General features: G+C 38.4%; 1 non-coding gene across 1 annotated transcript; it reads right to left on the bottom strand.

Annotated features, from left to right (window-relative positions):
• Positions 1 to 12,034: 12,034 nt before the first annotated feature.
• On the bottom strand, positions 12,035 to 12,142 carry LOC130977718 (small nucleolar RNA R71). The gene has a single exon (XR_009085398.1). It is a non-coding gene; the product is annotated as a small nucleolar RNA R71 (small nucleolar RNA).
• Between the last annotated feature and the right edge of the window lie 12,587 nt (positions 12,143 to 24,729).

Below are 24,729 nucleotides of genomic sequence, written 5' to 3'. Positions count from 1 at the left end.
ATAAAAACATAAAGAAGACTCAAGAACACCAAGAACAAAAGAAAGAACACCAAATTTAAATTTTTTAAAAAATCAAATTAAAATTTTCGAAAACTAAAGAAAAATTAACAAGAGAACACCAAACTTAAAGTTTGGCACAAGATTTAATCAAAGAAAAATTATTTTTGAAAAAGTTTTAAAGGGAAGATACCCAATTACCAAGAACACAAACACAATGCTCTAGCCAATTGAGCTATAAATGTAACATGTTTTAAAGAGGTATTTTTAATAAATAAATTTTTTTTTTGAAAATTGATATTTTAAAAAAGCACAAGAAAAACAAGAAAAGACACAGAACAAGAAAAATTAAAGATCAAACAAGAAAAATTGACAAGAACAACTTGAAGATCAAGGAAGAACAAAGAACATTCAATTCAAAAATTGAAAGACAAAGAAAAGCATACAATTGACACCAAACTTAAAACATGACACTAAACTCACAGAAAAACTAAAAATTAAAAAAGAAAAATAATATTTTTGAAAAATATTTGAAAAGAAAATAAAAGACTCTGACCCAAAAGACAAAATTTTCCTAATCTAAGCAACAAGATTCACCGTCAGTTGTTCAAACTCAAAAAATCCCCAGCAGTGGCGCCAAAAACTTGGTGCATAAAAATTACACTCACACTATGTAATTCCGCACAACTAACCAGCAAGTGCATTGGGTCGTCCAAGTAATACCTTACGTGAGTAAGGGTCGATCCCACGAAGATTTCCGGCTTGAAGAAAGCTATGGTTATCTTATTATTCTTAGTCAGGATACCAATAGGGTTCTTTAGTTTCAGTTGTAAAAAGTGAAAGAGCATGAAATGAGTATTTGTTACACAGTAATGGAGAATGTGTTGGAGTTTTGGAGATACTTTGTCTTCTGAATCTCTGCTTTCTCCCTGTCTTCTTTTTCACGCACGCAAGGTTCCTCCTATGGCAAGCTGTGTGTTGGTGGATCACCGTTGTCAATGGCTACCATCCGTCCTCTCAGTGAAAATGGTCCAGGTGCGCTGTCACCGAACGGCTAATCATCTGTCGGTTCTCACTCATGCTGGAATAGGATCCATTAATCCTTTTGCGTCTGTCACTACGCCCAACCCTTGTGAGTTTGAAGCTCGTCATAGTCATTCAATCCCTGAATCCTACTCGGAATACCACAGACAAGGTTTAGACTTTTCGGTTTCTCAAGAATGCTGCTAATGGATTCTAGCTTATACCACGAAGATTCTGATTAAGGAATCCAAGAGATACTCATTCAATCGAAGGTAGAACGGAGGTGGTTGTCAGGCACGCATTCATAGATTGAGAATAGTGATGAGTGTCACGGATCATCACATTCATCGAGACACTGCAGAGCTCCTCACCCCCAACAATGGAGTTTAGAGACTCATGCCGTCAAAAAATACAAAGTTCAGATCTAAAATGTCATGAGGTACAAAATAAATCTCTAAAAGTTGTTTAAATACTAAACTAGTAACCTAGGTTTACAGAAGATGAGTAAACTAAGATAGATAGTGCAGAAATCCACTTATGGGGCCCACTTGGTGTGTGCTGGGGCTGAGACTTGAGCTTCTCACGTGCCTGGGCTGTTTCTGGAGTTAAACGTCAGGTTGTGACCTGTTTTGGGCGTTTAACTCCAACTAGTAACCTGTTTCTGGCGTTTAACGCCAGAATGCAACATGGAACTGGCGTTAAATGCCAGTTTACATCGTTTATCTTCGAGCAAAGTATAGACTATTATATATTGCTGGAAATTCCTAGATGTCTACTTTCCAACCCAATTGAGAGTGCGCCAATTGGACTCTTGTAGCTCCAAAAAATCCATTCCGAGTGCAGGGAGGTCAGAATCCAACAGCATCAGTACTCCTTGTTCAGCCTGAATAAGATTGTTTTGCTCATATCCCCCAATTTCAGCTAGAAAATACCTGAAATCACAGAAAAACACAAACTCATAGTAAAGTCCAGAAATATGAATTTTGCCTAAAAACTAATAAAAATATGCTAAAAACTAACTAAAACATACTAAAAACTACATGAAATTACCCCCAAAAAGCGTATAAAATATCCGCTCATCAGAGCTCCAAGTGGCACGCCCATTGTTGAGAGTTGGTTCAAAAGCTTGGCGTGCCATGCCCAGAGCTTCAAGTGGCACGCCCAGCTTCATTTGTTATTTCCTTTCCCTTTTGTTGCTCTTTTCAAAATTAGCACAAACCCATTTCAAGGCAATGTACAATAATATATATCATTTGGGTCATGAAATTGCATTGAATCAATGAGATTATGCTTTTTATGGCCCTTTTAGATAAGAAAAAGGGTACATGATGCGCAGTCATCACAACACCAAACTTAAACTTTGCTTGTCCTCAAGCAAATAAAGAATCATGCAATAGATTTTTGGCAAACCAAGGTGAGAAGAGTAGCAATTTTTATGTTCATGGTTGGCTAGTTTCTTATGCATGCTACAATCAAAAAAGAGATTCAAATGATTGATGCTTCTATCTAGCTCATTTTATGAAATCTTTTTCTTTATGTTCCTTCCTTGAAGCAAGCTTTTCATTCTTTTCTTAGCTTAGCTTCTTGGGTGCTTTGCACCATGTGTTGAAAGCCATGACTCTAAATGCTTTGTTTTCAAGTATTACCACTTCATACATTAGCACCACAAGCATTTAATTAGAGGACTCTTTTAGCTCATTTGTTTCTTTTCTTTAATCTCTAATCATTGATGCTCAGAGCATTGAGCTTTGAAGGAGTGCTTTGCACTTGAGCCTAGCCTTGACTCTAAGTGTTTTGTTTTCAAGCTTTTTGCTTGATACATAAACACCGCAAGTACTTAACAAATGAATTGTCATTGGTACTCAAAGCCTTAAGTTTTCTCATTCTTTCCCTTTTCTTTTTCTTGCCTTATTTGCATTTTGCTTCTTCAAGGTTTTCATGATTTCAAAAATTTCATAAAATGTCCTAGATGAAAACTTTAATTAAACAAATTCAAATGTAATTGAGCAACAATAGTCATGCTAGCTTCCCAATACTTATAAGCTCATGCTAACTTCTTCTTTAATTACCTTGTTTGTTTATGATCATGAAATTAAATTGCTTTGAACTCACAAAAATTCAAGATGGTAATTATGATATCATAGCACATGTTACAATTTAGCAATCAAGCTATGCTTATTCACAACACACATGCATACAAGAAATTAAGAGACAATCATGCAATTTGAATGTACTGGAAACAAATAAGAGGAAAAGAAACTTTACCACCTTGTGATTCATCTTCATTGTTGTTGTCACTTTCCTCCTATTCTTCCCCTTCCCACACCAAACTTAGAATGATTGCTTGTCCTCAAAAAACAAATAAAATAGTGGTAATGGGGTTTATAATGGGTCATGAGTGTCTTGCACAATGAAATGTGAGTAATGCATGTGCTCAAGCAAGCAAAGATAAGGATACAATAAGGGCACAAGAAGTAAAAATAGAGACAATGTGATTGCATGAATAAGTGGTGTATGCATGGTACTTTGCATGAAAGGTAAGTGGCAACACCAAACTTAGTTTGACACTTTCATTTTAGAATGATGCAAGTACCCAGTGAAGATTGAAAATCAAATTGTTGCATAGCAACACCAAACTTAGAATGCAATCATATGCCAAATTATTGAAAGTAAACTAAGCAAGGAAAGAAAATGTTACATACGGTTGGGTTGCCTCCCAACAAACGCTCTTTTAATGTCATTAGCTTAACATGTTGTTCTCAACTTTCTTTTTCTTCTTCCAGTTTGTTAAGAGGAATGACCTCAAGGGCAAAGAAGAGCAAGTTGATGTCCCCCTGTTTTGGTATCTTCCCAACAAGCTTTCTTTTGTTATTTGCTTGATTTGCTTTGCTTGTTAGGGCAGGGGTTGGATTATTTGCAGTTGACCTTTTGTTCCTCATGGATATAGCTGATTGTTTCTTGGTCACAATCCTTATTCCAGTGTTTTAGTTGATTGCCTTCACTTCTTTGTTTTTAGAACTTGGGTGTTGTGAGATGGTTGGAGTGTCCTCTTTATCAAGAACGTCTTGGAATGGTAGCTCACTTGGTACAGAGATCTCTTCTTCTTGCTCTACCAATTCCTCATTTTCACCCTCATTAAGCACCTCTCCACTCCTTGAGCTAATGGCATGATATTCTTCCCCTGGCCAAGGGAAGATAGTAGTTGGTTCATCAATAAATTGTTGTGCCATTTCTCTCATGTTCTCTTCTTGATTTCTCCTTGAGATTTTCATATCTCTAATCCTTTCTCTATTCTTTTCCCTTAAGGACTCAATGAGATGGACAATTGAGGCTTGGGTCTGAGAAAGTTGTTCTAATACAAATGCCAGAGAAGGTTTTTGATGAGTTTGTGGAGGTGCATAAGCTAGACAATTATTGGGTGATGATTATTGATGAATGGGGTATGCAGCATTAAATTCCCTTTCCCAGCCACAAGTTGAGTAGTGATCAAAATATGGAACAATTTATGGCTCTGGAAAGTACCCTATTTTATGTTCTTGATACTCCCACCCACCATGACCATAATAACGTGAGTCATTCTGTGGTGTTGGAAACTTTCCCATGAAATTTGATTGATCATTTTGTGGTTCTGGAGCATATCCCAATTGGGTGGATTGCTCATAATTGATCATTTCTTGGTGATATTCCCAGCCACCATTAGGATAATGACTTGAATCATTTTGTGGTGGTGGGCAATATCCCATATGATATGATTAATCAAAAGATGAGGTAAATTCTATTTTTACTTACAACATGGTCTGTCTCAAACAATAGTCACCAAAAGAAATTGGAATCCCCATTGTCACATATGAGGAATTCTTAGTTAGGCAATAACACAAACACCTTAGTAGCAAAAGAAAATAGAAAATTAAAAGAACTTAAATGAACAAAAACAAAAGAAAAGTGTCTAATCTAGATAATCAACCAACCGGTAGTTTGTTAATCACAATTAATCCCCGACAATGGCGCCATAAAACTTAATGACCAGAATTCACTACCCACATATAATGAATCCGTTCTTTGGCAAGCGCACCAAATTGTTGTCAAGTAATAACCCACAATAGAGTGGGATCGTATCCACAGAGATTAATTGGATTAAGCAAGCAATAGTTGATTAATTATCCTAGTTAGACGATTCAATTTTGAGTGATAAGCAACAAGAAAAGTAAATGACATGAAAGTAAAGGAAAGCAATAAAATGCAAGAAAGTAAATGGCAAGGAAAGTAAAGTAGAAGAAAGTAAAGTGCTAGAAATGTAAAGTGCAGAAAATGTAAATACCCACAAAGTAAATAAAAGAAAGAAAGATAAAATAAACATTGGGATCAAGAGATATTGCATTCTCTGGATTAATTGATTTCATCTCATCTTCAATCATGAAACTTATTGACCTCTTGGCAATCATGATTGATTGAGCCCCAATTCCTTGGTGACTCAATCTCTCAAATCTTGATCAATAGCCAATTCCTTGGTCTAATTGCTCATGAGAAGAGATTAAGCTTGTTCCCTGATTATACCACACATCCTCATAGGTCCAAGTAGAGGGAGGATTATATGTCACCATATCCAAACACCAAAACCCAAATCCTACTCAAGTGTGAGAAAGAATTTCAAGCATGGTTTTATGTTTCCTCTTCCAAGGTTCCCATAAAACCCAATTGTATTCAATCTCTTTTCCAAGATAATTGAATGCTAGAATGAAGAACAAAATCCTTTCTAGTAAATCAAAGAGAGATGAATAGAAGAAGAAGAATAAAAACAAGCAATCCATTGAAAAACAATAGAGCTCTCTTTCCCAATGGAAAGAGTTAGTAATTCATAACTAAATTATTTACAAAGTAAGAAAGAAAAGAGAAGAAATTGATGGTAAACGGAGAGGGTTCTAAGACTTCCCCCAATCCAGCATGCCTAATTCTATGAACTAAGGCCTTTATATAGGCTCTCTAAAATTACAAACTTAAATGAAATTAAAAGTAAATTACAATGAAATGAAAATAAACTATTCTAGATGCTTTTTGTGGCCTTGATTAGTTGACAATTGTAGCTTGAATGAGAGTTGGAGTGGGTTTGGTTGAAGGTTGGGAGTTGCAGGAAGAAGTTCGCGTGTGGTTCCAAGTGCCACTCCCACTTGAATTTGCCCTTTGGATTGTGACCCATTTGACACGCTGAAAAGATGGAGTTGGTTGGGCCTCAAAATGAATGTCCACTATAAAGTGTTATATATGGATGGTAACTCTGCAGTGACGTATTTTTCTCCTTGTGTTTTCAGGGTCAATATCTTCCTCAATTCCAGCGTCCATTATAAAGTGTTATATATGGTCGGAAAGATCTAAATGTCTACTTTCTAATGGAACTGAAATCACCTCATTTGAAGTTATGTAGATTAAGATATTTTCATTTGAATGAGAGGAGGTTAGGCTGGCATATGCCCCCGGCGTGCCACGCCCAAGACTTGGCATGCCACGCCCAAGACTTGGCGTGCCACGCCCATAGTGGGGCTCAAAATAACTCTTATGGAACTTAAGCCTGGCGTGCCACGCCCATAGCACCAAGTGGCATGCCCATGTTGGAACTTCATTCTTTTAAGCTTGGCGTGCCACGCCTAGAACCCAAGTGGCATGCCCAAGTCACAATTGAGGTTGGTGTTCCACGCCTTCGACATCAAGTGGCACGCCCATGTTGAACTCTTCAATCTCCCTTGCTGAAATGTTGGCCTGGCGTGCCACGCCCAGAGCTCCAAGTGACACGCCCATTGTTGAGAGTTGGTTCAAAAGTTTGGCGTGCCACGCCCAGAGCTTCAAGTGGCACGCCCAGCTTCATTTGTTATTTCCTTCCCCTTTTGTTGCTCTTTTCACCTAAAAATCAGCACAAACCCATTTTAAAGCAATGTACCATAGTATATATCATTTGGGTCATGAAATTGCATTGATTCAATGAGATTATGCTCTTTTTACGGCCCTTTTAGATAAGAAAAAGGGTACATAATGCGCAGTCATCAGCTGTCAATTGATACTAGCCTACACCACGAAGATCCTAATCACGGGGTCGAATGCTCTGTTGTCAGGAGAGACGATGCGAATTCGTGGATCAGAGACCTAAGAGAGTATACTCCGGCTAGCGTCCAATGACTACGTTGAACATCATGTAGACCGCCTTGTGGTTGTCAGGCACGCGGATCTTGGCTAAGCGAGTACTGAAGATAGTGGGTGATTGTCACGGGTCACCCCTTCAGTCTGACTTAACTGAATTAATTACAAGAGTATATCTTGGAGAAGAAGTAGGCGTGAATTGAAGGAAAAACAATAGTACTTGCATTAATTCATGAGGAACAACAGAGCTCCTCACTTTAATCTATGAGGTGTAAAAACTCCACCATTGAAAATATATAAGAGAAAAAGGTCTACACATGGCCGAATGGCCAGCCTCCCAAATGGCATAAGAATTCAAAAATAGGGGAAGAAGACCCTAATACAATAGTAAAAAGTGCTATTTATACTAAACTAGTAAACTAGGTTTACAGAAAATGAGTAGATAGTGCAGAAATCCACTTTCGGGGCCTACTTGGTGTGTGCTTGGGCTGAGCTTTGAAGCTTTCACATGCATAGGCCATTCTTAGAGTTAAACGCCAGCTTGGGTGCCAGTTTGGGCGTTTAACTCCAGTTCTGGTGCCAGTTCTGGCGTTTTACTCCAGAAAAGGGTCTCTGGTGGGAGTTTGGACGCCGGTTTGGGCCATCAAATCTCGAGCCAAGTATGAACTATTATACATTTCTGGAAAGCCCAAGATGTCTACTTTCTAACGCAATTGAGAGCGCGCTAATTGGGCTTCAATAGCTCCAGAAAATCTACTTCGAGTGCAGGAAGGTCAGAATCCAACAGCATCTGCAGTCCTTTCTCAGCCTCTGAATCAGATTTATGCTCAGGTCCCTCAATTTCAGCCAGAAAATACCTGAAATCACAGAAAAACACCAAAACTCATAGTAAAGTCCAAAAATGTGATTTTTGCATAAAAACTAATAATAATATACTAAAAAGTGACTAAAACATACTAAAAACTACCTAAAAACAATGCCAAAAAGCGTATAAATTATCCGCTCATCAGTTGTCTTCAATAACTTCAACTTCATATTACATGGAAGAAGATTTCATTTTGGACAAGAATTCATTAATGATGGAATCTTTCTCTTGATCGACCTCCTTAAAGTCTCCAACTATGATATGCCTTGGAGGTTGTTGATGAGCGGATAATTTATATGCTTTTTGGCATTGTTTTTAGTATGTTTTTAGTATGTTTTAGTTAGTTTTTAGTATATTTTTATTAGTTTTTAGTTAAAATTCACTTTTCTGGACTTTACTATGAGTTTGTGTTTTTCTGTGATTTTAGGTATTTTATGGCTGAAATTAAGGGACTTGAACAAAGATCTGATTCAGAGACTGAAAAGGACTGCAGATGCTGTTGGATTCTGACCTCCCTGCACTCGAAGTGAATTTTCTGGAGCTAAAAAAGCCCAATTAGCGCGCTCTCAAAGGCGTTGGAAAGTAGACATCCTGGGCTTTCCAGCAATGTATAATTGTCCATACTTTGCCCAAGATTTGATGGCCCAAACTGGCGTTCCAAATCAGCTCAAAACTGCCCGGCGTTAAACGCCGGAACTGGCACTTGAATGGGAGTTAAACGCCCAAACTGGCACAAAAGTTGGCGTTTAACTCCAAGAAAAGTCTCTACATGAAAATGCTTCAATGCTCAGCCCAAGCACACACCAAGTGGGCCTGGAAGTGGATTTTTATGTCATTTACTCATTTCTGTAAACCCTAGGCTACTAGTTCTCTACAAATAGGACCTTTTACTATTGTATTTGAATATCTTTTGATCATTTTCGATCTTAGGATCATCTTGGGACGTCTAGTTCTTAGATCATTGGGGGCTGGCCTCACGGCCATGCCTAGACCTTGTTCTTATGTATTTTCAACGGTGGAGTTTCTACACACCATAGATTAAGGTGTGGAGCTCTGCTGTACCTCGAGTATTAATGCAATTACTATTGTTCTTCTATTCAATTCAGCTTGTTCTTATTCCAAGATATTCATTCGCACTCAAGAACTTGATGAATGTGATGATTATGTGACGCTCATCATCATTCTCACTTATGAACGCGTGTCTGACAACCACTCCCGTTCTACAAGCAAACAAGGCTTGAATGTTTATCTCTTGGATTCCTTAATCGGAATCTTCGTGGTATAAGCTAGAATTGATGGCGGCATTCAAGAGAATCCGGAAGGTCTAAACCTTGTCTGTGGTATTCTGAGTAGGATTCAATGATTGAATGACTGTGACAAGCTTCAAACTCCTGAAGGCTGGGCGTTAGTGATAGACGCAAAAGAATCAATGGATTCTATTCCAACCTGATTGAGAACCGACAGATGATTAGCCGTGCCATTACAGGGTGCGTTGAACATTTTCACTGAGAGGAGGGATTATAGCCACTGACAACGGTGATGCCCAACATACAGCTTGCCATGGAAAGGAGTAAGAAGGATTGGATGAAGACAGTAGGAAAGCAGAGAGACGGAAGGGATAAAGCATCTTCATTCGCTTATCTGAAATTCTCACCAATGAATTACATAAGTATCTCTATCTTTATGCTTTATTCATATATCATTCATAACCATTTGAATCTGCCTGACTAAGATTTACAAGGTGACCATAGCTTGCTTCATACCAACAATCTCCGTGGGATCGACCCTTACTCGCGTAAGGTTTATTACTTTGACGACCCAGTGCACTTGCTGGTTAGTTGTGCGAAGTTGTGATAAAGAGTTGAGATTGCAATTGAGCGTACCATGTTGATGGCGCCATTGATGATCACAATTTCGTGCACCAAGTTTTTGGCACCGTTGCCGGGGATTGTTGAGTTTGGACAACTGGCGGTTCATCATGTTGCTTAGATTAGGTATTTATCTTCAGAGTTCTTAAGAATGAATTCTAGTGTTTCAAGGTGATGTTCTTATCATCACCAAAGCTGATTGATTCTCATCAATTTAGCTCTTGAATGCAATGTCCTGCTGAAGCTTGGCTAGCCATGTCTAATTTCTTTAGACTAAAGCTTTAGACTAACATTGCATGATTCCTGGAATTCTCATTAAGAATTTTGATACCTTTATTTTCTTTTCCACCTAATTTTCAAAAAAACCAAAAAAAATTACAAAATCATAAAAATAAAAAATATTGTATGTTTCTTGTTGAGTCTAGTATCTCATTTTAAGTTTGGTGTCAATTGCATGTTTCTGTTCTTCTTGCATTCATGCATGTGTCTTCATTAATCTTCAAGTTGTTCTTGATGATTTCCTTGCTTTGATCTTTGAATTCTCTTGACTTGAGTGTTTTGTCATATGCATTCTCATTTTGTTAGTGTCAGTAGTATACAAACTACCAAGTTTGGTGTCTTGCATGCATTGTTATTTGATTTTAGTTGCATTTTGATTATTCCTCATTATTAAAAATCCAAAAAAATTTTTTTAATTTGTATCTTTTCAAGTCAATAATACAGTGAATTGAAGATTCAGAACATTCAGCAGAGGAATTACACAGAAAAAGCTGGGTGTTCAAAACGCCTAGTGAGGAAGGAAAACTGGCGTTTAAACGCCAGCCAGGGTGCTTGGTTGGGCGTTTAATGCCCAAAAGGGTAGCAATTTGGGCGTTAAACGCCAGAATGGATACCATTCTGGGCGTTTAACGCCAGGATGGCACAAGAGGGAAGATTTTGTTTTTAACTCAAATTTTTTTTTTAAGTTTTCAAAATTTTTTTCAAAATCAAATCTTTTTCAAATCATATCTTTTCAATCATATGTTTTCAAAATCAATTTCTTTCCATTTTCAAAAATACTTGCTATCAATTAATGATTTGATTCAACATTTCAAGTATGTTGCCTTTTCTATTGAGAAAGATTTAATGTTTGAATCATATCTTTCCTTGTTAGCCAAGTCATTAATTTTTAAAATCAAATCTTTTTAAATTGCTTTTCAAATCATATCTTCTCAATCATATCTTTTTAAAACCATAACTTTTCAATCATATCTTTTTAATCATATCTTTTTTAAAATAGTTTTCAATCATATCTTTTTGATATCTAATTTCAAAATCTTTTTCAAAAATCACTTGATTTCTTTTCCACTCTTAGTTTTCGAAAATCAATTAGTATTTTTCAAAATGTTTTTAAAATCTTTTACTTAATTTTCAAAAATTTCTTCCCCTCTTCTCACATCCTTCTATTTATGGACTAACACTATTCCTTAATGCACAATTCGAACTCCATCTCTCTTGATAAGTTCGAATTCTTCTACTTCTTCCTTCTATTTTTCTTTTCCTCTGACACCTCAAGGAATCTCTATACTGTGACATAGAGGATTCCATATTTTCTTGTTCTCTTCTCTTTCATATGAGCAGGAGCAAAGACAAAAGCATTCTTGTTGAGGCTGACCCTGAACCTGAAAGGACCTTGAAGTGAAAGCTAAGAGAAGCTAAGGCACAACTCTCTGTAGAGGACCTAACAGAAATCTTCAAACAGGAAGAACCCATGGCAACCGAAAATAACAACAATGCCAACAATGCAAGGAAGGTGCTGGGTGACTTTACTGCACCTACTCCCGACTTCTATGGGAGAAGCATCTCTATCCCTACCATTGGAGCAAACAACTTTGAGCTTAAGCCTCAATTAGTTTCTCTAATGCAACAGAATTGCAAGTTCCATGGACTTCCATTGGAAGATCCTCATCAGTTTTTAGCTGAGTTCCTGCAAATCTGTGACACTGTCAAGACTAATGGGGTTGACCCTGAGGTCTACAGACTTATGCTATTCCCTTTTGCTGTAAGAGACAGAGCTAGGATATGGTTGGACTCACAACCTAAAGAAAGCCTGAACTCTTGGGAAAAGCTAGTCAATGCCTTCTTGGCAAAGTTCTTTCCACCTCAAAAATTGAGTAAGCTTAGAGTGGAAGTCTAAACCTTCAGACAGAAGGAAGGGGAATTCCTCTATGAAGCTTGGGAAAGATACAAACAATTGATCAGAAAGTGCCCCTCTGACATGCTTTCTGAATGGAGGATCATAGGTATTTTCTATGATGGTCTGTCTGAACTGTCCAAGATGTCATTGGATAGTTCTGCTGGAGGATCTCTTCATCTGAAGAAGACGCCCACAAAAGCTCAAGAGCTAATTGAAATGGTTGCAAATAACCAATTCATGTACACTTCTGAAAGGAATCCTGTGAACAATGGGACAAATCAGAAGAAAGGAGTTCATGAGATTGATACTCTGAATGCCATACTGGCTCAGAACAAAATATTGACTCAGCAAGTCAATTTGATTTCTCAAAGTCTGTCTGGAATGAAAAATGCACCCGGTAGTACTAAGGACGCTTCATCTGAAGAAGAACCTTATGATCCTAAGAACCCTTCAATGGAAGAGGTGAATTACATGGGAGAACCCTATGGAAACACCTATAATTCTTCATGGAGAAATCATCCAAATCTCTCATTGAAGGATCAACAGAGACCTCAACAAGGTTTCAACAATAATAATGGTGGAAGAAACAGGTTTAGCAATGGCAAGCCTTTTCCATCATCTTCTCAGCAACAGACAGAGAATTCTAAGCAGAACCACTCTGACTTAGCAACCATGGTCTCTGATCTAATCAAAAGAACTCAAAGTTTCATGACTGAAACAAGGTCCTCCATTAGGAATTTGGAGGCACAAGTGGGACAGCTGAGCAAGAAAATTACTGAACTCCCTCCTAGTACTCTTCCAAGCAATACAAAAGAAAGTCTAAAAGGAGAATGTAAGGCCATCAACATGGCCGAACTTGGAGAGGAGGGAGAGGCAGTGAACGCCACTGAGGAAGACCTCAATGGACATTCACTGGCCTCCAATGAGTTCCCTAATGAGGAACCATGGGAATCTGAGGCTCACACTGAGACCATAGAGATTCCAATGGATTTACTTCTGCCATTCATGAGCTCTGATGAGTATTCTTCCTCTGAAGAGGATGAGTATGTCACTGAAGAGCAAGTTGCTAAATACCTTGGAGCAATCATGAAGCTAAATGACAAGTTATTTGGTAATGAGACTTGGGAGAATGAACCTCCTTTGCTCACCAAAGAACTGGATGACTTGTCTAGGCAGAAATTACCTCAAAAGAGACAAGATCCTGGGAAGTTTTCAATACCTTGTACCATAGGCACCATGACCTTTAAGAAGGCTCTGTGTGACTTAGGGTCAAGTGTGAACCTCATGCCTCTCTCTGTAATGGAGAAGCTAGGGATCTTTGAGGTACATGCTGCAAGAATCTCACTAGAGATGGCAGACAATTCAAGAAAACAAGCTTATGGACTTGTAGAGGATGTTTTGGTAAAGATTGAAGACCATTACATCCCTGCTGATTTCATAGTCCTAGAGACTGGGAAGCGCATGGATGAATCCATCATCCTTGGCAGACCCTTCCTAGCCACAGCAAAGGCTGTGATTGATGTGGACAGAGGGGACTTGATCATTCAAGTAAATGAAGAATCCTTTGTGTTTAAGGCTCAAGGATATCCCTCTGTCACCATGGAGAGAAAGCATGAAGAGCTTCTCTCAAAACAGAGTCAAACAGAGCCCCCACAGTCAAACTCTAAGTTTGGTGTTGGGAGGCCACAACCAAATTCTAAGTTTGGTGTTGAACCCCCACATTCAAACTCTAAGTTTGGTGTTGGGAGGTTCCAACATTGCTCTGAGCATTTGTGAGGCTCCATGAGAGCCCACTGTCAAGCTACTGACATTAAAGAAGCGCTTGTTGGGAGGCAACCCAATGTTATATTTAATCTATTTTCCTTTATTATTTTATGTTTTCTGTAGGTTGATGATCATGGGAAGTCACAAAATCAATTGAAAAAGCAAAAACAGAATGAAAAACAGAAAGAAAAACAACACACCCTGGAGGAGAACTTGCTGGCGTTTAAACGCCAGTAAAGCTAGCAAATGGGGGTTTAACGCCCAGTTTGGCACCATTCTGGGCGTTTAATGCCAGAAAGGGGTACCAGACTGGCGTTAAATGCCAGGAAAGGGCAAGAAGCTGGCGTTAAACGCTAGAAATGGGAACTAGCCTGGTGTTTAACGCCAGAATTGACACAGAGAGCAATTTTGCTCGCCACTGGGTGCAGGGATGACTTTTCCTTGACACCTCAAGATCTGTGGACCCCACAGGATCCCCACCTACCCCACCACTCTCTCTCTTCTTCACCCATTCACCAATCACCTCAACACCTCTTCCCCAAAAACCCTTCATCTATCAAATCCCATCTTTCTCTTTACCACTCACATCCATCCTTCATAAAACCCCACCTACCTCACCATTCAAATTTAAACCACTTTCCCTCCCAAACCCACCCTCCCATAGCCGAACCCTACCCCTCTCTCCACCCCTATATAAACCCATCTTCACTCCTTCATTTTCACACAACCTAAACACTACTTCTCCCCTTTTGGCCGAACCACAAAGACATCTCCATCTCCTCTATTTCTTCTTCTTCTACTCTCTTCTTTCTTTTTTTGCTCGAGAATGAGCAAACCTTTTAAGTTTGGTGTGGTAAAAGCATTGCTTTTTGTTTTTCCATAACCATTTATGGCATCCAAGGCCGGAGAAACCTCTAGAAAGAGGAAAGGGAAGGCAAAAGCTTTCACCTTTGAGTCATGGGAGATGGAGAGATTCATCTCAAGGGTGCATCAAGACCACTTCTATGAAGTTGTGGCCTTGAAGAAGGTGATCCCTGAGGTCCCTTTCCAACTCAAAAAGAGTGAATATCCGGAGATCCGACATGAGATTCGAAGAAGAGGTTGGGAAGTTCTTACCAACCCTATTCAACAAGTCGGAATCTTGATGGTTCAAGAGTTCTATGCCAATGCATGGATCACCAAGAACCATGATCAAAGTGTGAACCCGGACCCAAAGAATTGGCTTACAATGGTTCGGGGGAAATACTTAGATTTTAGTCCGGAAAATGTAAGGTTGGCATTCAACTTGCCCATGATGCAAGGAGATGAACACCCTTACACTAGAAGGGTCAACTTTGATCAAAGGTTGGACCAAGTCCTCATAGACATCTGTGAAGAGGGCGCCCAATGGAAGAGAGATTCAAGAGGGAAGCCGGTTCAATTGAGAAGGCATGACCTCAAGCCCGTGGCTAGGGGATGGTTGGAGTTTATCCAACGCTCAATCATTCCCACTAGCAACCGATCTGAAGTTACTCTAGACCGGGCCATCATGATCCATAGTATCATGATTGGAGAAGAAGTAGAAGTTCATGAGGTTATAGCCCAAGAACTTTACAAGGTGGCGGACAAGTCCTCTACCTTGGCAAGGTTAGCCTTTCCTCATCTCATTTGTCACCTCTGTTATTCAGTTGGAGTTGACATAGAGGGAGACATCCCCATTGATGAGGACAAGCCCATCACTAAGAAAAGGATGGAGCAAACAAGAGATCCCACTCATCATGAAATCCCTGAGATGCCTCAAGGGATGCACTTTCCTCCACAAAACTATTGGGAGCAAATCAACACCTCCCTAGGAGAATTGAGTTCCAACATGGGACAACTAAGGGTGGAGCACTAAGAACATTCCATCCTCCTCCATGAAATTAAAGAAGATCAAAGAATCATGAGAGAGGAGCAACAAAGGCAAGGAAGAGACATTGAGGAGCTCAAGCACTCCATAAGATCTTCAAGAGGAAGAACAAGCCGCCATCACTAAGGTGGACCCGTTCTTTAATTTCCTTGTTCTTTATTTTTCTGTTTTTCGAAAAATCATGCTTATGTTTGTCTATGTTTGTGTCTTGTGATCATTAGTGTCTTAGTGTCTATGCCTTAAAGTTATGAATGTCCTATGAATCCATCACCTTTCTTAAATGAAAAATATTCTTAATTGAAAAAGAGAAGAATTGCATGAATTTTAAATTTTATAACAGATTAATTATTTTGATGTGGTGGCAATACTTTTGTTTTCTGAATGTATGCTTAAATAGTGCATATGTCTTTTGAATTTGTTGTTCATGATTGGTTGGCTCTTGAAAGAATGAGGAAAAAGGAGACATGTTACTGAGAATCTGAAAAATCATAAAAATGATTCTTGAAGCAAGAAAAAGCAGTGAATACAAAAAAAAAAGAAGCGAAAAAAACGAGAAAAAGAAAGAAAAAGAAAGAAATAAAGTTGTGATCCACGGCAAAAAGAGTGTGCTTAAGAACCCTGGACACCTCTAATTGGGGACTCTAGCAAAGTTGAGTCACAATCTGAAAAGGTTCACCCAATTATGTGTTTGTGGTATGTATGTATCCGGTGGTAATACTGGAAGACAGAGTGCTTTGGGCCACGGCCAAGACTCATAAAGTAGCTGTGTTCAAGAATCATCATACTTAACTAGGAGAATCAATAACACTATCTGGATTCTGAGTTCCTATAGAAGCCAATCATTCTGAATTTCAAAGGATAGAGTGAGATGCCAAAACTATTCAGAGGCAAAAAGCTAAAAGCCCCGCTCATCTAATTAATACTGATCTTCATAGATGTTTTTGGAATTCATTGCATATTCTCTTCTTTTTATCTTATTTGTTTTTTAGTTGCTTGAGGACAAGCAACAATTTAAGTTTGGTGTTGTGATGAGCGGATAATTTATACGCTTTTTGGCATTGTTTTTAGTATGTTTTTAGTATGTTTTAGTTAGTTTTTAGTATATTTTTATTAGTTTTTAGTTAAAATTCACTTTTCTAGACTTTACTATGAGTTTGTGTGTTTTTCTGTGATTTCAAGTATTTTCTGGCTGAAATTAGGAACTTGAGCAAAGATCTGATTCAAAGACTGAAAAGGACTACATATGCTGTTGGATTCTGACCTCCCTGCACTCGAAGTGTATTTTCTGGAGTTACATAAGCCCAATTGGCGCGCTCTCAATGGCGTTGGAAAGTAGACATCCTGGGCTTTCTAGCAATGTATAATAGTCCATACTTTGCCCAAGATTTGATGGCCCAAACCGGCATTCCAAATCAGCTCAAAATTGCCCGGCGTTAAACGCCGGAACTGGCACAAGAATGGGAGTTAAACGCCCAAACTGGCACAAAAGCCGGTGTTTAACTCCAAAAAGAGTCTCTACACGAAAATGCTTCAATGCTCAGTGATGCGCATAAAGTTTGATATGCTACGATTTTAGGAAATTGCACGATCGGCAAAATTCCTTCCGGCAAGTGCACCGGTTATCGTCATGTAAAAACTCACAATAGAGTGAGGTCGAATCCCACAAGGATTGGTTGAGTGAGCAATTCGGATTAGAAGTATGTTCTAGTTGAGCGGAATCAAGATTTAGATGAGAATTACGGAATGTAAAATTGCATGAATTAAAGAGCAAGAAGCTAAATTGCTGAAATTAAAAGGGATGGGGGTGATTGCATAAATTTTAATTGCAGAATGTAAAGAGAAAGTGTAGATCAGAAATGGGAGTTCATTGGGTGTTAGGAGATATTGAGATCTCCGAATCAAAACAACTTTTATCCCTTCCTCAACCAATGCATTCATTGAATTTTGCTTGGCAATCTTATATGATTGGATCCCAATCCCTTGGCTCACCAATTCTCTCTAAAAACAAACAAATTCCCAATCCCTTGGTTTAAATGTTCATAAGAAGAGATGATGCTCGATCACTGATTATACCACACAGTTTCATGAACCACAATTTGGTAGGATTACATGTCACAATATCCATCCAAACCCCAATCCAATTCACTGTGAGAAAGCTTCTCTAGCATGAATCCTCCATTCCTTTCCCAAGGTTCCGAAGGATTCCAATTATGATTAGTTTCTTTCCCAAGACAACTACCCAATGGAATTAGATCGAGAAGCTTTCTAACAAAATTCAAGAGAAAAGATTGAAGAAGAAGATAAAACTATTATTGATTCATTGAATTACAATAGAGCTCCCTAACCCAATGAAAGGGGTTTAGTGAGTCATAGCTCTGAATTCAATTACAAGAGTATGAAAACTAGCAAAAATGATCAAAAAGTTCCCTAGTGTCAAAAGTCCCCCTCAGGGGCTGGATTCCCCTTCAATCCCCCTTTTTTCAAATGCAGAAACTAAGGCCTTTAAATAGGCTCCCTAAATTACAAAATGAAAATGAAATTAAAAGCAAATTACAATCAAATGAAAATAAACTATTCTAGATGATTCTTGTGGCCTTGATTTGGTGTTGTTGATGGGCCTTGCTTGCTTGAAGGGTAGAGTGACATAATTGATCCAAAAAGGATAATGATCCATTAAACTACACTCAAACGTTGCACCCCCCTTTCTTGAGTCGTCACTTTGTTCTCTTGTCAACCTTGCCAATTTGATGCCAAATATAGACTATTATACCTCGTTGGAAAGCTATGGATGTCAGCTTTCTAACGCAACTGGAAGCACCTCAATTGGATCTCTATAGCTCAAGTTATACTCCATGGAAGGTGAAGAGGTCAGCTGGCCTGATTGCATGTTGGTACTATGCTCTTCTATGCATATTACGGGGCTGTTTTCTCCCTCAATTTTTAGTATCCACCATGCATGCCATATATGCTTGGAAAGCTCTAGATGTCTTCTTTCCAATGCATTTTGAATCACCTCATTTGGAGTTTTGTAGCTCAAGTTATTTATGTTTGAAGAAGGCATGGTCAAGCTGTTCCATATAACACGTTTAAGCTCCAATTTAAGCTTAAACTGGAGGTTAAACGTGGAAATGCTCCTGGTGCCTTTCTTACTTCTGGCGTTTAACCTCCAGTTTAATGTTAAACTAGAGGTTAAACGTGGAAATGCTTCCTGGTGAGAAATTGTGTCGAACACGTTTAACCTCCAGTTTAAGGTTAAACTGGAGGTTAAACGTGGAAATGCTCCCATGGTGAAATTCTCATTCTGGCGTTTAACTTCCAGTTTAAGGTTAAACTGGAGGTTAAACGCCAGTTTCAGCATTTCTCAACTTCCATGATTCTGGCGTTTAACTCCCAGTTTAAGGTTAAACTGGAGGTTAAACGCCACTTTCAGCCCTTTCCTCAGCTTTCATGATTTTTGGCGTTTTAAGCTCCAGTTTAAGCTTAAACTGGAGCTTAAACTCCACATGTGATATTCAAGCTTCCTTTATTGATTTTGTTGCTTCCTTGCCTAGCCTCTTCTTCCCTGAAATCATCCAAACAACTGCATCAAAGTCTTGCAAAATTTCATGAGAATTCTTCCATTCATAGCATTCAAGGAATATAACTAAAAACTCATGGAATTTGCATCAAAATCTTCATGTTTGAATGATTTAAGACAAGCATGACTATTTGGCCCAAATGATTACTTAAGGCTCAAGAAAATGCATAAAACAACTAAAAATAAAAGAAAAAGGCTAGTGAAACTAGCCTAAGATGCCTTGGCATCACAACACCAAACTTAATCCTTGCTTGTCCCCAAGCAAGTTCTGAATTATTTGAGAAGAAAGAATGAAACAGAAAGTAAATTCATTAGCCATATCAGTAAGTAATTGACATTGATTAATGGAGTGTTCATGCAGAAAGTTGTTGCAGCATCACTTTATTGTTTCTTAGGTAAGAATGTCACTTTTTATGTTTCCACTAAAACACTGCTATGGCCTCTTGTTATTCACATATCCTTGGCAAGTTTCTTTTCTTTGTTTTTCTTTTTCTTTGAGCTTATTTGCTCCTTGTTGCTCAGTGTCATGTGTTGCACAAGCCTTTGGCATTTTCTTTTTCTTATCAGTGCACTACACATATCCACTACAGGCATTTTAGTTCACATTTCTTCTTGAGACATTGGTGCCCAGCACCTCTTTGTGTGACTAAATGTTTTGTATTTAGGTTGCTCTTGATAATGGACTTTTGGTTGATAATCCCGGGTTAGTTAACCCAAGTTACCAAGTGTTGAAACACTCCTCAGAACCTATTCATCCAAGCATATCCTTAATACATAAACACCACAGGCATTTGTCTCAGAAGTTCAAACCATTGGTGCCTAGCTTATTTTCTCAATTTTTTTTGCTTTTTTTTTTTTGGTTGCCCTTTTTCAGTGGCTTTTTCTTCTTCTTTTTCTTTCTTTTTCATGGCCAAAGACATTTATTCATCAAGATCCATAGACAGCATCCTAATTTCCACTAAAAGTGACAATTCTAACTTTATTTCTTAGTGAGCTGACTATTCAATCAAACATGCATACCACCACTTAATCTTATTTGATTTCTTACCAAATGGAATTGAGTTACTTTTGTTCAAACATTTCTTTTATTTTTGGAAACAGAACAAGCAGGGCAAGCATACATTTAAGCAAGTGAAGTTTATCCAGACACTTAGACTATCACTTATTTGGAAATTAAACAAACAGACAAACAACAAAAAAAACTGCAATGACTCAAACTTAAAGCAGGGGTGCATGCAAACTTCCAATATCAGCAATTCAAAGTACAAGCAATTAAGTGACAATACAACCTTTTAGCATCTTCTTTGTTGTTCATCATCCTTCCTAGCCTTGGTGTTCTCTTTGATGATGATGTATATTCCTTACATGAGATTGATTGTCTTCCTGCAAAGCTATTAGAAGTTGCTTGTTCCCCAAGCACTTTGAGAATTGGTTAGCATGCATGTATGTTTGTAGGCCTCTGAACTTAGATTGGTGTGTGAACACCAAACTTAGTTCCTTGCCATATGCAGCAATTTGGATCATATGCAGAAAACCTCATGTGCTTTTATTAAGAAAATAACTATGAACTAGAAAAAGAAACTATGAACTAGAAATTAAACTATTGTTTAAGTAGTTTCCCTGATTGGTTGGAGCTAGTGACTAGTCATGCTGAGGTAGAAATGTACTTTTAATGAAGTTTTTGGTGGAACACCAAACTTAGAATCTCACATTCACCCTTGAATTGTTTTGGTGTGCAACACCAAACTTAGCTCCTTGCAATACAGATAAATCTACTTAACTCTTTTATTGAAATAACTAGAAAAGAAAAACTACCTTTGGTTGGGTTGCCTCCCAACAAGCGCTCGTTTACTGTCATTAGCTTGACATGCTGTTCCTGACTTTCTTCCTCTTCCTCCAGTTTGTTAAGAGGAATGACTTCAAGTGGATAAAGGAGCTAGTTAGTGCCCTTGTTGTGAATGCCTCTTTCCAGCAAGCTTTCCCTTGTGATTGGCTTGAGTGAACTTGCTTGTTGGCTCAGGAGTTGGATTGTTCTTCGACCTTCTCTTCTTCATGGATATGGTCCTTTGTTTCTCGGTCACAATCCTCATTTTAGTGCTTGTTTCTACTGCCTTCACATCCTTGATCTCAGAACTCGGTTGTTGTTGGACAGTTGGAGTATCCTGTTCATCAAAAGCTTCCTGAATTTGTGGTTCAATGAACCCTTCCTCTTTGCAACTCTCTGTTTCATTGGAGTGTGATCTCCCTTGATTGACTTCCTCCCTTTCTTGTTCTTCTGATTCCTCCCTTGGGTTTGCCATGGTATCACTAGAAGAATTGTGGGTAGGGATTTGCTTTGATAGATATCCAATTTGTGCTTCTAGCTTTTGAATGGCAGCACCTTGATTTTGTAAGTTGGATATCACTTCTTCCTTAAAGCCTTTCAAATCGGCCACATCTCTGCCCATAGTTGCAAGCATTCCTTCTATCCTGGTTAACTGATCATGAAGTGATTGGTTCGGATTGGGTTGATGAGGTTGATTATCTTGGCTGTGATATGGTGGCTGGGAGTATGTGTTTTGTGTGGGCTGATAGAGTCTTTGGTTGGAGTGTTGGTAGTGGTATGACTCTTGTGTGTAGTGGAATGAGTCTTGTGGATAGTGAAATGAATTGTATGAATTTGAGAAGGAATTTTGTGCTGAGAAATGCTCAAGTGATGAAGAATTTGGATATGTAAAACTAGGAGGTGAGGTTGGATAATTCAGAGGTGATGGCTCTTGATGAATGGGGTGTGAATAAGTGAAATCTCTTTGGTTTTGATCTTCCCAGCCACAACTTGAATAGTGATCAAATTCACCAAAACATGGACCATTTTGTGGCTCTGGGAAGTACCCCGTTTCCTGTTCCTGATACTCCCACCCACCATGAGCATAATAACATGAATCATTCTGTGGTGGTGGAGAGTTTCTCATGAATTTTGATTGACCAAAAGATGATGGATACTCCTTTCTTTTTTGCAATGTGCTCAGTCTCAAACAATACTCATCCAAAGATAGTGGAAATTCCATAGTGAGGCAATATCACAAACAGCTAGTGGTTAGTATGCTAACAAGTGAATAAGCAAAGAAAAAAAATTAAAATTTGCAGAAATTAGCAGTAATAAACTGAAACAAAAACTATTAACAAAAGAAAAGAAAAATTGCTCAATCTAGTTAACTTCCAATTGGAGAATTGTCAATCGAAAACCAATCCCCGGCAACGGCGCCATAAACTTGATGCTAGCTATAAACTTGATATGCTACGATTTTAGGAAATTGCACGATCGGCAAAATTCCTTCCGGCAAGTGCACCGGTTATCGTCAAGTAAAAACTCACAATAGAGTGAGGTCGAATCCCACAAGGATTGGTTGAGTGAGCAATTCGGATTAGAAGTATGTTCTAGTTGAGCGGAATCAAGATTTAGATGAGAATTGCGGAATGTAAAATTGCATGAATTAAAGAGCAAGAAGCTAAATTGCTGAAATTAAAAGGGATGGGGGTGATTGCATAAATTTTAATTGCAGAATGTAAAGAGAAAGTGTAGATCAGAAATGGGAGTTCATTGGGTGTTAGGAGATATTGAGATCTCCGAATCAAAACAACTTTTATCCCTTCCTCAACCAATGCATTCATTGAATTTTGCTTGGCAATCTTATATGATTGGATCCCAATCCCTTGGCTCACCAATTCTCTCTAAAAACAAACAAATTCCCAATCCCTTGGTTTAAATGTTCATAAGAAGAGATGATGCTCGATCACTGATTATACCACACAGTTTCATGAACCACAATTTGGTAGGATTACATGTCACAATATCCATCCAAACCCCAATCCAATTCACTGTGAGAAAGCTTCTCTAGCATGAATCCTCCATTCCTTTCCCAAGGTTCCGAAGGATTCCAATTATGGGTAGTTTCTTTCCCAAGACAACTACCCAATGGAATTAGATCGAGAAGCTTTCTAACAAAATTCAAGAGAAAAGATTGAAGAAGAAGATAAAACTATTATTGATTCATTGAATTACAATAGAGCTCCCTAACCCAATGAAAGGGGTTTAGTGAGTCATAGCTCTGAATTCAATTACAAGAGTATGAAAACTAGCAAAAATGATCAAAAAGTTCCCTAGTGTCAAAAGTCCCCCTCAGGGGCTGGATTCCCCTTCAATCCCCCTTTTTTCAAATGCAGAAACTAAGGCCTTTAAATAGGCTCCCTAAATTACAAAATGAAAATGAAATTAAAAGCAAATTACAATCAAATGAAAATAAACTATTCTAGATGATTCTTGTGGCCTTGATTTGGTGTTGTTGATGGGCCTTGCTTGCTTGAAGGGTAGAGTGACATAATTGATCCAAAAAGGATAATGATCCATTAAACTACACTCAAACGTTGCACCCCCTTTCTTGAGTCGTCACTTTGTTCTCTTGTCAACCTTGCCAATTTGATGCCAAATATAGACTATTATACCTCGTTGGAAAGCTATGGATGTCAGCTTTCTAACGCAACTGGAAGCACCTCAATTGGATTTCTATAGCTCAAGTTATACTCCATGGAAGGTGAAGAGGTCAGCTGGCCTGATTGCATGTTGGTACTATGCTCTTCTATGCACATTACGGGGCTGTTTTCTCCCTCAATTTTTAGTATTCACCATGCATTCCATATATGCTTGGAAAGCTCTAGATGTCTTCTTTCCAATGCATTTTGAATCACCTCATTTGGAGTTTTGTAGCTCAAGTTATTTATGTTTGAAGAAGGCATGGTCAAGCTGTTCCATATAACACGTTTAAGCTCCAATTTAAGCTTAAACTGGAGGTTAAACGTGGAAATGCTCCTGGTGCCTTTCTTACTTCTGGCGTTTAACCTCCAGTTTAAGGTTAAACTAGAGGTTAAACGTGGAAATGCTTCCTGGTGAGAAATTGTGTCGAACACGTTTAACCTCCAGTTTAAGGTTAAACTGGAGGTTAAACGTGGAAATGCTCCCATGGTGAAATTCTCATTCTGGCGTTTAACTTCCAGTTTAAGGTTAAACTGGAGGTTAAACACCAGTTTCAGCATTTCTCAACTTCCATGATTCTGGCGTTTAACTCCCAGTTTAAGGTTAAACTGGAGGTTAAACGCCACTTTCAGCCCTTTCCTCAGCTTTCATGATTTTTGGCGTTTTAAGCTCCAGTTTAAGCTTAAACTGGAGCTTAAACTCCACATGTGATATTCAAGCTTCCTTTATTGATTTTGTTGCTTCCTTGCCTAGCCTCTTCTTCCCTGAAATCATCCAAACAACTGCATCAAAGTCTTGCAAAATTTCATGAGAATTCTTCCATTCATAGCATTCAAGGAATATAACTAAAAACTCATGGAATTTGCATCAAAATCTTCATGTTTGAATGATTTAAGACAAGCATGACTATTTGGCCCAAATGATTACTTAAGGCT

This window comes from Arachis stenosperma, chromosome 4, assembly GCF_014773155.1.
Source record: "Arachis stenosperma cultivar V10309 chromosome 4, arast.V10309.gnm1.PFL2, whole genome shotgun sequence".
In the NCBI taxonomy this organism is placed as follows: domain Eukaryota; kingdom Viridiplantae; phylum Streptophyta; class Magnoliopsida; order Fabales; family Fabaceae; genus Arachis; species Arachis stenosperma.
This window is presented reverse-complemented; position numbering and strand designations above follow the sequence as displayed.